Genomic DNA, 14,323 nt, shown 5'->3' with positions numbered 1-14,323 from the left:
GGACGGCTGAGCAGTTGTTTGAAGGCAGAGCAGAACGGATCGCGCGGGAAATTGCTTGTTTTTGCTTTGCTCGCCTCGGAATTGGCTCTGTCAGCACACGCTGGAAAGCTTTTCATTTTCTGTTAATGGCGGATGTAACGCTTTGAATTTGGGGTGATTCATTTTGCTGTCTGCGTAATTTGCCTGCTCTGTGAGGTACTGCGTGATGTTTATCAAGCTGTCAGCTAAACGTGATGGATGGCTCTTCCGGTATCCTCTTGCTCCGTAACTGCACAGCTGCCGTTGTTTTTTTTTCTTTATTATTTTTTTCTTTTTTTGTGTGCGTGTATTTCTTTTCTAGACTATTTTTTTTATCCTGCTACTTGGCTGCTCTCGTTTGTTCTTTATGTCTGTCTAAATGATGGCTACTCTGGAACAGCTTATTATGAAACTGGTAACATGGCTCAGCTGGTTAATGCAATTGCATCCGAAATCTGAGTGTAGGGGTCAGATTCTCAGAAATGAGTGCACATGAAAGAGTACACCCCTTTTTTCATTTGTGCTCATTGCTGAAATGCGCACACACCTTATTCTCAAAAGTGACCTGCGCGTGTCAAGTAGGACTGCAAAGTGGGGCAAAGATGGCCTGTCCAGCTGCCCTGCTCCCTGGCCTACATTAGTGTTTGGAGCAGGTTGGGGGCTCCCAGAAACAACACGGTTGTTGGCACCAGTGCTCTAAGTGGGCGGGAGCAGTGCTCCTGTACTTTTTAAAATTAAGTTTTACTGTTCCCATACTTTTATTTTCAAAAGAACCGTTCCGGAATGGTTTAGTTTTAAAAATGAAAGTGTAGGAAGAAGTTGAAACGTGCACTTCGGTGCACTGCACTGAACATTCCCTTAAACAGCAGGTGTGTTTGTTTGGGGGTTTGTATTGTGCGTGGGAAGGGGCGTGGGGGTGGGTTTTGTGGAGGGTGGAGGCAGGCCAGAAGGGAAAATAGTTCTACTACTTCTTTTCGTACACTTCGACCACTGGTTGGGACTGCATATCACGAGAAGGGCCATTAAAGTGCCCGTCTCAGCGAAATGCTTTGAATCCATGTTGGGGGAAATGCAAGTGTGACAACCACGGTTCAAACTGTGGCTGTCACACTTAAAAGAAATCATGGGCGTGTCAGAAATGATGACACAATGATGGGCTAAACCACATGATAGTGATCAGGCGCAGCATACTCTCCATCCAGAATGAAGTGAATAGGGTGTGAATAAAGTGCATCAGTCCCATGTGCCAGACAAACATGTCAACAAGGGGGACAGAGAGATTGTCTAGCTGCCTCTACCTATCTATCTATCTCGAAGTCTCCTTAGGCTGCGCTGGTGTGCCGCCTATCTAATAGTGGATAGCAGAAGAATAGGACAAGCATGGCATACTATTTGTTGTTGATTTTAGAAAGTGTAGTCACACACCTCCTAATGTTAAGTCACTACTGGATGCAGAGTGTGTTGCACCAGATATATATCAGGTGGTTTAGCCTGTATTAGTGTTAAAGTATCTATGCCTGGGCTACCCTGCCTGTAACTCGTATAAAGCCCCCCTTTATATTTAGTGTCAGAAATGACCCACCATGATTTACACCCCTATTTCAAAAGGTGTGGGGGGGGCGGCTTCAATTCTGGTTATTTGAATTTGGGATGCCCTTAACAAATCCAGAAACTCCCCTTATTTGTGCAAATGTGCAAAAGGGATAACAAAGGAATCTAAGACATGCTCATTCAGATGCTGTTTGCGAATTGTGCTGCTCCTTTTTTTGAGCAAATGAGAAGATGTGCAAGCGGGAATAACAGAGTGCTGTGTGATAGGGGCTGTACCCATTGATATATGAAAAGGAGGGAGGGTAGGACAAGTCCACCTGGGATTTAGAAATCAGCTGGCATATGCCTGCAGGACACACATCAATATGGGAAGCGCAACTTAACTCTTCCTTCTCGGAGATCAATAAAATGAGACCCATAAAGTTGAACAGTTATTTTTTCTACTGTTTCTAAGGGTTTCTGTCTCTTTTATATCACTCAAAGTTTCCCAATTCTGTTCTATCTCCTGGTTTGTCTCATGCTCTCAATATTCTGGCTACCTCTTTTTTTCTTTCTCATTCTTTGCTCTCCTCAATAACTCTCTCTCTCTCTATGTTCATTCTCCTTAGCCTATGAATGTTCACTTATGTAGTTTCTCCGGTGACTGTTCAATTTACTCCCCTCTACAACCAAGTCAGAATGTCCCTCAAACTCACCCATTATAAGAAGCACACTGCATCCCATTAAATATGATTTCTTATCTATTGTACATTCTTTCGTGATCAAAAAAGCATTGTTCCTCTTGTGTATATAAATAAATCAATAAATACATCTTTTAGGGTGTGAGGAATTCAACCAATCTGCATCGAGTGCATGGGCTTACCTTGGCTTTTTTGACATTTTTAAATACATGGATGATGGTCGACCCACCTCCAGAAAATTAAGGGACTCATCCACACACATTTTCCTATGCTCACACCACAGCAAACTAAAAGACCCATTTGCTCCTGCATGGACATAGCCTACAGGCACTGTCCACCGCTGTCATAGAAAGTTGGAATGTGACAGCAAAGGAGGGCAGAATGTCATCAGGAAGGGGGAGGACCAGCCTCCCCCTGCCATGGTCAGCCTGATTAACTGACAAAGGGCCTTATCACAAGTTATGTTTTGCTTACCCCCAGGTCAGAGCTGGGGTAAGCATGCCAGGAAAATGTCAATTGTTGGTGAAATTACTGCCAGCCGTATTACCATGTGGTAATTGCAACTAAAATTTGCCATTGGGGAACCAACCACCTTTCACATGTAACTGTGTCAACATAAAGCTAGCTCACACCCTTAGTATCAATGAGAAGTGAACTGACATGGTTGGGTCTTTTGTTGCAGTAGACCACCCACACTAGAGGGATCCCATTAATAAGATACCAGAATGTAGTTTGCAGAAGCCAGATAGTCTGGTCTATCAGCATCTTCAAAGGAGACCTGCCACTTTAATCAGGAACCACAGGAAGATCCATTAACCACAGAGACTCTTTGATCACAGCAGACACGCAGATGGTTGGGATTTAGTAGCACAAGGGAGTGGGCCCATAGCTATTTCTGTTGAGAGGAGGGTTCTGCCATCTAGGTTATGGGGCACCCCTAGTTCCCGTTCCACCCTTTGCCTTTTCCTGTTGTAAAGCACTCTGGGTAGGACCTCACAGACACAGAAATGTGTTGATAGGGATGCCAGAATTTGTTAAGGTAGGGTAGCCTTCACCAATCATTGTAGTCTGCTTGGCTTTAAAAGAGAGCTGGAGCCCCTCTTTAAACAGATAATTTGGAGACGCAACACAAGAAGTAAGAAAGAAGAAGAACTTAACCCTGGACCCTGGCTGTAGGTACAGTCTGTCTTACAACTTCCACCAGTGAAGGAAGGACAGGAAATCCAAAGAGGGAAACCCAATCCCTCCCGCTAACTTTTTCCAGGGAACTGAGGGAGAAAAGAACTCAGAGGACCCTCCAGCTGCTCCACAACTAGTACCCAGTCAGCACACAGCATGCTCTGCTAGGCTCTGCAGCAAGTTTCCTGGATAGGCAGTGCCAGAAAGTCTTTCAACCCGAAACCCAGGACGAGACAGTTGCCTGCAACACACTCCCGAGCTCTGTGCTGTTCACCTTAAAGGATGACACAAGGCTCATTGAAAAAGCTTGGAGAAGTGCAACAACAAGCATCTACCACTGTCAGCATTAAAATAAATTGCAAGCTTGTCGAGTTCCCCGATCAGCAACCGACTGCAATGGTGACAGCTTTCAAGCTGCAGTCGGCGAAAGAAACATGAGATGTCGCGACCAGTGCTTCAGAACCGCCGATCAGCACTGAGACAACGATTCCTGACCCCGAGTAGCCATGAAGGCCAGCCTGCAGCCGTTCGTCAAGCTTTGCTTACCGAACACTCCTGCTGCCAGATACCCACCGCTGACTACCGTCTCGAACTCTGTTGCAGAAGCCTGCAGAGCACCCTGAAGCCCACTCAACACTGTCAAGCACCAAGAACATCTACAGAAAAATGTACATTGTAGTTCTGTCCCCCTGGTCCTTCCCAGAAGGCCCATGGAGACATTTCTAAGACTGTTTCTCCCTTTTTGCTGAAGCCAAGATGCCGTTAAAAACGATTGCTGTCGGTATCCAGAGCACTTTCCTTTTGCTTCTTAGAAACTGTCTGTTCTCTGCATTCCTTTAAAGGGTGGCATGTATTTAGTAGTGTTGCCAGCTTTTCTGTTGTGATAATAATACAGTATATATTTTTATACCACCTTGACTGGACACTCCTTTTCTCATTGGGTAATAATTGTATTTTCACTGTGTTGCAAATAACCAATTAACCACAACCTTTAGAGAACATAAGCCTGCCGGTCTGTGCACTTTTACAAAATTGGACAGAGAGGTTTATAATTTTAATTGTATGCTTGTTTAATCCAATCGGTTCAGATCCATTCAGGTGTATTAATGGTGTGGGGCTGATTGATGGTTTAGAAACCGATGTTTACCCCTTGACCACTGGTACCCCCCAGAATTTGAATAGTCGCACAGGGATTTGCATCATCCCTCCATAATGTCTGAGTCATTCATTGTCCACATCTTTACCCGTTGTCCCTTCTGTCTATTTTTCTCATTTTCCTTCCTACACACATAGACATGTGCACAATTCTATGACACAATTATGCCCGGACTCTGGGAGGATAGCTCAGGGACAATGCACTCTTCTTGGAAACAATCTTGTGCAGAGCAGCGTGAGTTCAATACCCGGTTCGTGCTGAGGGGCTGGACTCTGACATGCAGTGCAATATGAAAAAGCATTTTCTTTATCTGTAGGGAAGTTGAGGCCTTAGAACATATGGGCCAGGGTCTGGGTGTGGCAATTAGTGTGATGTCTCTCATTTGTGTTTGACATTAAACCAAACTCATTCCATTACATGAAAAGGGCAGACCTGGCATGGATGCATTACTGGGAATTGGGTTAGTGGGGGTCTTTCCCATCCTCATATCCTCTCCTCGCTCATTTCCTTTCTTCCAGCAGACTAATGTCTGGATTCCGCTGACGGGACACAATTTGCCAACCTTTGGATCATCCTAGGTGCTTTTATACGACTTCAGTTGCAAAATAGAACAAGACACCTGAGGTCGGTGGGCTAGAAGGGATATTTCCATGCCTCGCACCCTGTGCTACTTATGGGTAGTCTCAGCCGGTTGAAACTCTCTGAAGCACCCAATGTCTTTTTTCATGTGGTTTATGTCATCCCAGACTGTCTGATAGAACTAAAGAACTAACAATCAGCCTGTTCCATGTGCTAGAAGGTTCTCTTGTGGCGGGTCTCGATTTCTTGCTCACAATTCACTGTTCCTGCCATGTGGTCCAAATTCCCAATCACAGTAGATCCCCCAGTCATGCTTCTATGTGGATCCAAGAGGTGATCATATTTCTCTGTCATGTTGTCCATCCTGGGAGTTCCCAATCTTCGAGGACCAGAAGCCTTCTATGTATTGAGGGCATTTTTCAATACACTTCTTCAACTCTCATTTCTGAATGTCTTGAGCAAATATTGGGGCTGCAGCAGAAGAGGTTTTGGTTTGAGGGGCTGGGCTATGCAGATGGCGCCGGGTGGAGGCCACCATTTCTTTTAAAGGAACAACCATTCTGCTCCTCTGCGTTTATCTTCATCTCTAGCATAACTCTTGATTGCAGGACACAATAATCTCACGCTTTGTCTCTTCAGTGTAGGAAAGTTTCTCCTTTTTAATCACTTATTATGGAAACCTACCTTGAGAGCAGCAGAGCACTTTACAACAGAAGGGTGCCAGCTTTCGGTTTGTAGCATTTTACACAGCAGTGCAGTACTACAGGTGCAAGGAAGAAGCTATTTTGTTTGCCCTGCAAGTGTAGTTTAAATATTTGTCAGCCATGCAACACATGAAACAGGCCATGCATAAGTCTTCTGCATCTCACCAGCATTGCCAGAGTGTCAGGACAGCAACCTGGCACCCACAAGATTACGCTTGGGACTCCTGGACAGCCTATGAGAATTAGCTGGCACAGTCACTGCTTGTATGTGTATAAAAAGATATTAATGCACCTTAGGCGAGTTTGCATTATGTCAACTTTGCCTAGCTGCTTCACAAATCAGTAACAACCCCACGGCAGAGATACTGGAGCAAATCAAGGGAGAAAGACTGGATTTAAGAGAAGATCCCACCATTCCAGCACTATACATTCTCCCCAAAATCCATAAGCACTCCCACCGATGGTCTCAGGGATTGGATCCGTCTTTGAACCCTTGTCTAACTTTGTGGATTCTTTTTTATGACACTTTGTCAAGTTGTTTCCATCCTACATAAAAGATACCACACATGTAATCAATTTGATAGAAGGCATGTCATATAATCCCGTGGAACAACTTCGGTAACCCTACATGTGGAAAGTGCATACACCAATATTCCACAAAGGGAAGCCATAAGGATAGAAGAAAACAATTTAGACCAAAGGGAAGAACGCAACGAATACCCACTGAGTTGCTTGTGGATCTGACAGAGATCACTAGGACCAAGAATGTTTTCTTCTTTAAGAAAAGCTTTTTTATCAACTTTCTGGGGGCAACCTTTACCCCCAGCATAGCGGATCTATACATGCATTGCAATGAAAGATGTTTTGTTGATAATTCTACTAATCAATACAGATACCACTTAGTTATGTGGAAGAGGTTTATCAATGACATCTTGATGATATGGTAGGGAACTTGTTTAACTTTTCCAATGTATTGACTGGTTAAACAATTGTACTCCTCATATACACTTTACATTTCAAGAGGACACAGAAAACAAAACATCTCTTTTTTGGATTTAATCATCTGGAATGACAACCGAATACTTAAAACAAAAACCTTTATGAAACCTTGAGATAGAAACACTCCTCTGATTTGGGATAGCAATCATCCTGAGAGCCTGAAGCAATGACTCCTTTAATCTCGTTTTTAAGACACAAATACAACTGCACCACCCACACTCACTAGTGTGGTTGGGGGGCTACCTCCTTGGGGGGCATGGCGAGAGTATGTCTCTACTTAAAGTCTCAATCCAATCCAGGGTGTGCTTATTGGCAGCAGTTGGTAGGAGCTTTGAATCAGAAAAAGTTCAATTGGGATCCAATTGTGGGGCTCTTAATGAGAAACTCTTTGAAGAGATCAGTTGTTGCCCCCACTTTGGTAAAGGCACAGCCTATATACATTTAAAGAAATCCTTTGAAATACAAATGTAACAAGTGGGATTGGTGTAGTAACTATACCCTCTTGGCCAACCTAAAAGGATATGAGGCAGTGTCTCACGAGCTTCCCCTAGAAGCTCACTGTCTCCCGAGCCCTGGTCTCTCGAAGCTGGACTACTGTAACAGCCTCTATCTTAATCTGCCTGCCTCCACTCTCCGCCCTCTGCAACTCATCCAGAACAGAACTGCGAGACTTGTCCTTGGCCTCAAGCCCAGGGACCGTATCTCTCCAGGACTGAAATCTCTACACTGGCTCCCAGTGGCTGCGAGGATTAAGTTCAAAACCCTCTGCATTGTCCACAAGGCCTTCTGGGGCCTGGGGCCTAAATACCTTCAACTCTCTCTTCCTAAATATCTTCCTTCCCGAGCCCTACGCTCATCCGTCTCCAAATCCCTCAGGGTCAGCCGCTTCTCGAAGCAACGAGCTGGGGGTAGATCTCTCTCTGCGGTAGGGGCCTCCCTCTGGAACAGCCTTCCTGCCTCCCTGAAACTTGAGGAGAACCATGTCCGGTTCCGGAAGCACCTCAAAACCTTCCTCTTCACTTCTGCTTTCTCTCTCCCTCTCCCCTGCTAAATTCTTCACTGAAACTGCACTGATTCTGCAACTGGGCCACTCTCACCGACCTCGGTCCTGGGCCCAGTCACTCTTCACTTGCACTGCCTCCCCGGCAACCCCTGCACTGCGGGACTGTCTCTGTATCCCCCCCCCAGCACTCCAGCACTTGTCTGCACTTACCTTGCACTTGCCACCAGCTGGCCCTATTTATTTATTATTTTATTTCTATTCTACTTATTTGTACTGCACTCCCCCCCCTTCCCCTTCCTCTTGCACTTTTTCCCTTCCCCCTACCCCTGCACTTGCGCGGTCTGAATGACACCTGGCCTAGTAGGATCGTTGTCTGTCTTCCCCTTGTTCCCTCCTCCCTGCCTCCTCGCGCCTTGAAACACTTGTGTATAGGCGCGTTACAAATGCCATATCATATCATATCCTATCATATCATATCATATCATAACGTTATCGAAAAATGCAACCCCATCTGCTGTTTTGTCCAGACCCAGCCATTAGGACCTTTATGTTAAAACTGCTCACCCATCAATTACCAGTATGCTCAATAACAGGACCTGAGCTGGGCCTTTCTGTCGAGTTTGCTCCGTTAAAAACAAACCAGAAATGGATAGGCATGTGCTCTCCTAGTGTGTTAAACTGGGTGATATTTACATGTATAACCTTGGGAGTCAGGTATACAGTTGCAAAGCAATCCTTACAGACTCCTTTTAGGATCGCTGTTTAAATGCTGATTCCATTGTGATGCAAACCGCATTGCTACGGGTGTGGGGTCATGTACACACTTTATTAGTCTAAAGGGTTATAGTCTTCCCGACTTCACACTTCGCCAGTTTTAAGTGAACCAAGACACCACAAACGCCCAGTGTGCAATGAATGCTGCGTGTAATGAATAATTGATAATGGTTTGCTATGGGCCGTAACAGATGAATGAAAGAAGGCTGGGAGTCAAATCTGGTGCTCTATAGCGGCTTAGTACTAATCCACACTGATGCCCGTGGAACATACATTCTCCTGACTGTTACTCCTAAAGGCCTTCGCTAACTGTATCTTCTTAAAACAGAGTGAACTGGCGTATTGTCTATATGCTTTATCTTTTTAACATGTTGGTGTGCACATATATATGTAGGATGTCTTAACTGGATAAACAATAGTTTTGTTAACCCGTGAAATTTGTGAACATGTCAATACGATTTAATGCATCTAAACTGCATCCTCCCTCGTTCGCTAGATTGCCCTCACGGGCCGTTGGTGGGGTTTTGAATACATTCCTGGATAATGTTGGCAATCCGAAATCGGCCCCAGGACCTGATAATGATCAAATAAATAAATAAATAGAACACAAATGTATTGCAATGTAATCAGTAGCTTAGACGCTGGTTTATATATGTACATATATATGTGTACTTTTCTTATCGCATGTTTTATGTTTTATGCTTCATGTAATTCATGTGTTATTCTGATATTAAAGAATTGTGATTGATTGTTGTTGATGATACTTGCCTGTTGAATGTTTGTGTAAAGTTCCTGATTGTACTAAGCAACAATAAAGATTTATTATCATTTATTATTATTGTGATTGAAGTTTACAAACTACAACACAAATTATGGGACAGGGGGCATCCGAAAAACATCTGAAAAAAAAACCAACAAAACTTAGAGATTCTAGAAAGGGAGCTAAAAATAGACACAGAGAAGACCTCCTTCAGAATAGTGAAAAGAAGATCAATCTGATAAGATTACATGTGTGACAGCATATTGCCCTCACAGCAACCTGCTGAGGAATTCAATATAGAAAAACTTGCAGAGTGTCCATCAAAATGCCCAGATCAACAAGACTCCCCGTTCTGCCTTTAGGAAAGGCAAGAACTTACAAAAAAGACGTGTGACTACTTCCCTAGAACCACGGGAATCCACACTACCTGACATTTGGGGACTACCTGAAATTTTGGGACATTATCCATGTGCCTATTGTACTGCATGTGATTCTACTAACATAATCAAATACTTTTCTCATGGAAGGATTACATTGGAATTATGATTCCATTTTAATTGCAACACATGACATGTGATCTATGCTGTATACTGCCCATGTGACATGTTATACATAGGCTACACTATGCGTGAGGTATCTATTAAACTTACCAAACATTGCTCATGGATAAGGACAGGGGCCGCACCCAGCAACATCATTAAACACTTTAATGAAAAATAGCAAACAGTGGAAGAGCTACGATGGACAATAATAGAAAAGGCAAACATATCACTTAGGACATGTCATACTACCACCTTCCTTAAGAGAAGGGAGCCCTATTGGATAATGTTAACAGATTCTGTGAGATAAGTATTGAATGATTGAGATGAACTCCTTTCCACACAGTACTAGTTTACAAAACACATAACCAATGACTGCTTGCTTTGCTGGGAGATCAAATCCTTAGGAGTTTTGTTTACACAACCCAATGCGTACCCATTATTATATTTAGTATACCTCTTGGGGATCCATTACCTTCCTTAATAAAAGGGGAGGTATATTGGATTGTTAACAGATTCTGTTAGTTTAGGAATTAAGGGTGATCGCGATGAACTCATATCCACATAGTATTAGTTTACAAAGAATATGGTAATGACAGGGTGTTTTTCTGGGCGATCAAATCCTTAGGAGCTTTGTTCACACAATCCGATGTTCATCCATTTACAGTATTTAGTATTCCTCTCATACAATTTGTGTACAGTCTATATGTATGATTGACTGATCAGGTGATCCCAGAGGTTTATTTACACCGTAGTTATATATTCCCACCTGTATTTCCTTGGGGATGTACTGATGTTGGGGATTTCATTTACAACATAGTTTCCATCTGGATGGTTACTAATGTAACGAACTTCGATCACATTAGGGGTGGACAAAGCTGATCACTGTGTAGGAATGTGTGTGCAATTTCTGTTACACTGATCATGGTGGAAGTGGACGGAATTTGACCATTCATTGGCTCTGACTAACAGTTGTTGCACTGTTACACAGTCCGTCTTCGATCCCATTAATTCTCAAATTATGCTCCGAGATACCTTGCATCCAAATTCACTAAAACTTTGATCACCAGACTCACTTGATAGTCTCACACGAATCGCCTCATCACCCACAGATTTCGATTGAAAAGACCAGGTGGAGCCAGTTTCCTGGCAATCGCTGCTAAGAACTGAAACGCCCTCCCACCATCCTTCCCACCATCCTTGAGAACTGGAACATTCCTATTGGGCCTTCCATAAGCAGCTCAAAACATTACTATTCTCCCAAGAAACCTAAGGAGACAGATGCATCCCTCATTCCAGACACGCTCACTTGCACTCCCCCTGCATGGCCGTGTTCGGCACTTGTTAAGCATCACTAATTGGTAATATGTAATATGTCAAGCTAATCTCATCTCAATGATTGACAATGATAATGCTATCATGTCAATATGTAATATGTCTGGCTAATCTCAATGATTGACGATGATGATGCTATCATGTCGATATGTAGTATGTCAAGCTAATCTCAATGATTGACGATGATGGTGCTATCATGTCGATATGTAATATGTCAAGCTAATCTCAATGATTGTCGATGATGATGCTGTAATGTCGATATGTAATATGTCAATCTAATCTCAATGATTGTCGATGACGATGCTATCATGTCGATATGTAATATGTCGAGCTAATCTCAATGATTGACGATGATGATGCTATCATGTCGATATGTAATATGTCAAGCTAATCTCAATGATTATCGATGATGATGCTATCATGTCGATATGTAATATGCCAAGCAAATCTCAGTGATTGATGATGATAATGCTATCATGTTGATATGTAATATGTCAAGCTAATCTCAATGATTGACGATGATGGTGCTATCATGTCGATATGTAATATGTCAAGCTAATCTCAATGATTGTCGATGATGATGCTGTAATGTCGATATGTAATATGTCAAGCTAATCTCAATGATTGTCGATGACAATGCTATCATGTCGATATGTATTATGTCAAGCTAATCTCAATGATTGACGATGATGATGCTATCATGTCGATATGTAATATGTCAAGCTAATCTCAATGATTATTGATGATGATGCTATCATGTCGATATGTAATATGCCAAGCAAATCTCAGTGATTGATGATGATAATGCTATCATGTCGATATGTAATATGTCAAGCTAATCTCAATGATTGACGATGATGGTGCTATCATGTCGATATGTATTATGCCAAGATAATCTCAATGATTGACGATGAGGATGCTATTATGTCGATATGTAATATGTCAAGCTAATTTCAATGATTGTAAACACAGCCTTGATGCTCTAGGGCTTAATGCGCTCTACAAACGCAAACATAAATAACAAAATAAAGTAGGCTGTGTTTGCTGACCTGTTATGTCACCTTTAACAAATAAAAGGAGAAAGAGATTAAAACATGGACATACTCATGTCAGTGCTTTACGCCACCTTTGCCGGACCTCCACACTACAACTCTGCCTTCCTGGGCCGTTGCGCCGTCAGGTCTGACCTACTGGGTGCCACGGCCTCAGTATGTGGAGTTGTTACGGAAGCACCGCCACCGTTAGCAATGGTGCCAGTGCTTCTGTGTCCTCATTCCCATGGAGTCCTATCAGACTCCATGGGAATTAAGTCTTAAACTTTCCGCCGCCTGATATCCAGGGGCTCCAGGACTTGTAAAGTCCCTGTCGCACCAGGATATCAGGTGGCGGAAAAGGTGTTACGAGTTTGGTGGAAACCCACCGTTAACACACATAAAGTGATAGACATTATAAAAATATTAGATGAAATGGAAATGATATGTATCTATTACAGTGATAATGGAGAACTATTTCTATCGGGCTCTCTATCAGGCTCTCTATGAGGTTTTTCTAAGTTTAATTACTGAATGTTATTCCATTATAAGGAAAGGTGACAATGTGATAATCTGATAAAGAGGTTAGTGATGTTTCCGTCTGATAAATAAGCTGATATCTATATACAAGAAAATGGGCCTCATTACGGGGCCGGCGGGTGGTTGCCAACCCGGTAATGCCGTTTCTGCCACCTGAGATCTGATGCCACCGGAAATTACAAGTCCTGGCAGCCCGGGATCTCAGGCGGCGGAAATCGTAAGTCTCAATTCCCATAGAGTCCAATAGGACTCTATGGGAATGGGGAGACGGAAGCACCAGCACCGTTGCTAACGGTTCCGGTGCTACCGTGAAAACTGTGTCTACCGGGGCCGATGCGCCCGGCAGTTCACTCTGCTGGGTGTAGAGGCCCCGGCCGGCACAGTTGAAGTCTGGCGGTCCGGAATGGTTGCGTGTACGTTGCTAACGGCACCCTTATTCCGGACCGGCAGACTTGCAATGAGGCCCAATGACTTAATGATGGCCATATGCTATTTATTATTGATTGGAAGACAGATTTGAGGATCTCCTGTGAAAGGATGTAAAGAATCCAAAACACGTAGAAAGTTAGCAGGAATTGAAAGATAAGATTGCTGCTATCAACTTTAATCCCTAAATGTTTGAATGAAAACATATTTTGATTTAGGTGAATTTGAAATAACTGAATGTTCATTATGTTGTGAATTATTTAAGAGAACAACATTTATTGTGTTAATACATCTTTCTAAAAAGATTTTGAACCGGACTTATTTTTGAAATGATTGGCTGTAGTTTTAACTGATGAAATTACATTGTGTTTTGAAAATTACATGGACGTGATTGGCATTGTGGGGTGCGGGGTGTATTCTGTAGCCCCATTAGCAAATATGGGTTAATGTGATATTCTGGGCACCCCTGTTTGTTGGTCATACTTGGTTACTTCAACCTTCCCCTGGGACAGCCACACCACCGTGTACAGGGAGTTTCTAGGCATGCTGGTGTCATTGTTACGATTGTAAGCCAGAAAAAAGAAAAACACAGTGGCCCTGATTCGTGGAATTATTTACGTGTAAAATGGGGATTTGCATGCCCTCCTGCCCGCAATATCCGTGTTTGATGAATGTGGATTTGCGGGCAGAATGCCACGCAAAACCCCTGTTTTACACGCAAATAATTGTCTAGAGCCATCAAAAACAGCACTGCCCTCTGCAACCGTTCAACATTTCTTTTGAGTGGCAGGTAGGGGTCATGGGCAACGCTGCCACCATCTGATACACTCCTCCCAAGGCACCATTAGTAACAACACTCTCTATCTAGTTTCACAACAAGCCACGTGCAGGAGCCTTAGGTCATTGTATTTGCTGTACGTCTGCAATGTCTTCCTTCCACCCTCCCCATAGCCCCCCTGCTTTCTCGTAGCTCTCCTTGACCCCTTCAAAGTCACAGATCCCCACCTGCACTAATTAGGCTCCTGTACCCTCCAATCTGGGTCGGCACG

The sequence above is a fragment of the Ambystoma mexicanum genome, chromosome 5p, assembly GCF_040938575.1.
Source record: "Ambystoma mexicanum isolate Mex_15411 chromosome 5p, UKY_AmexF1_1, whole genome shotgun sequence".
NCBI classification, from domain to species: domain Eukaryota; kingdom Metazoa; phylum Chordata; class Amphibia; order Caudata; family Ambystomatidae; genus Ambystoma; species Ambystoma mexicanum.
This window is presented reverse-complemented; position numbering follows the sequence as displayed.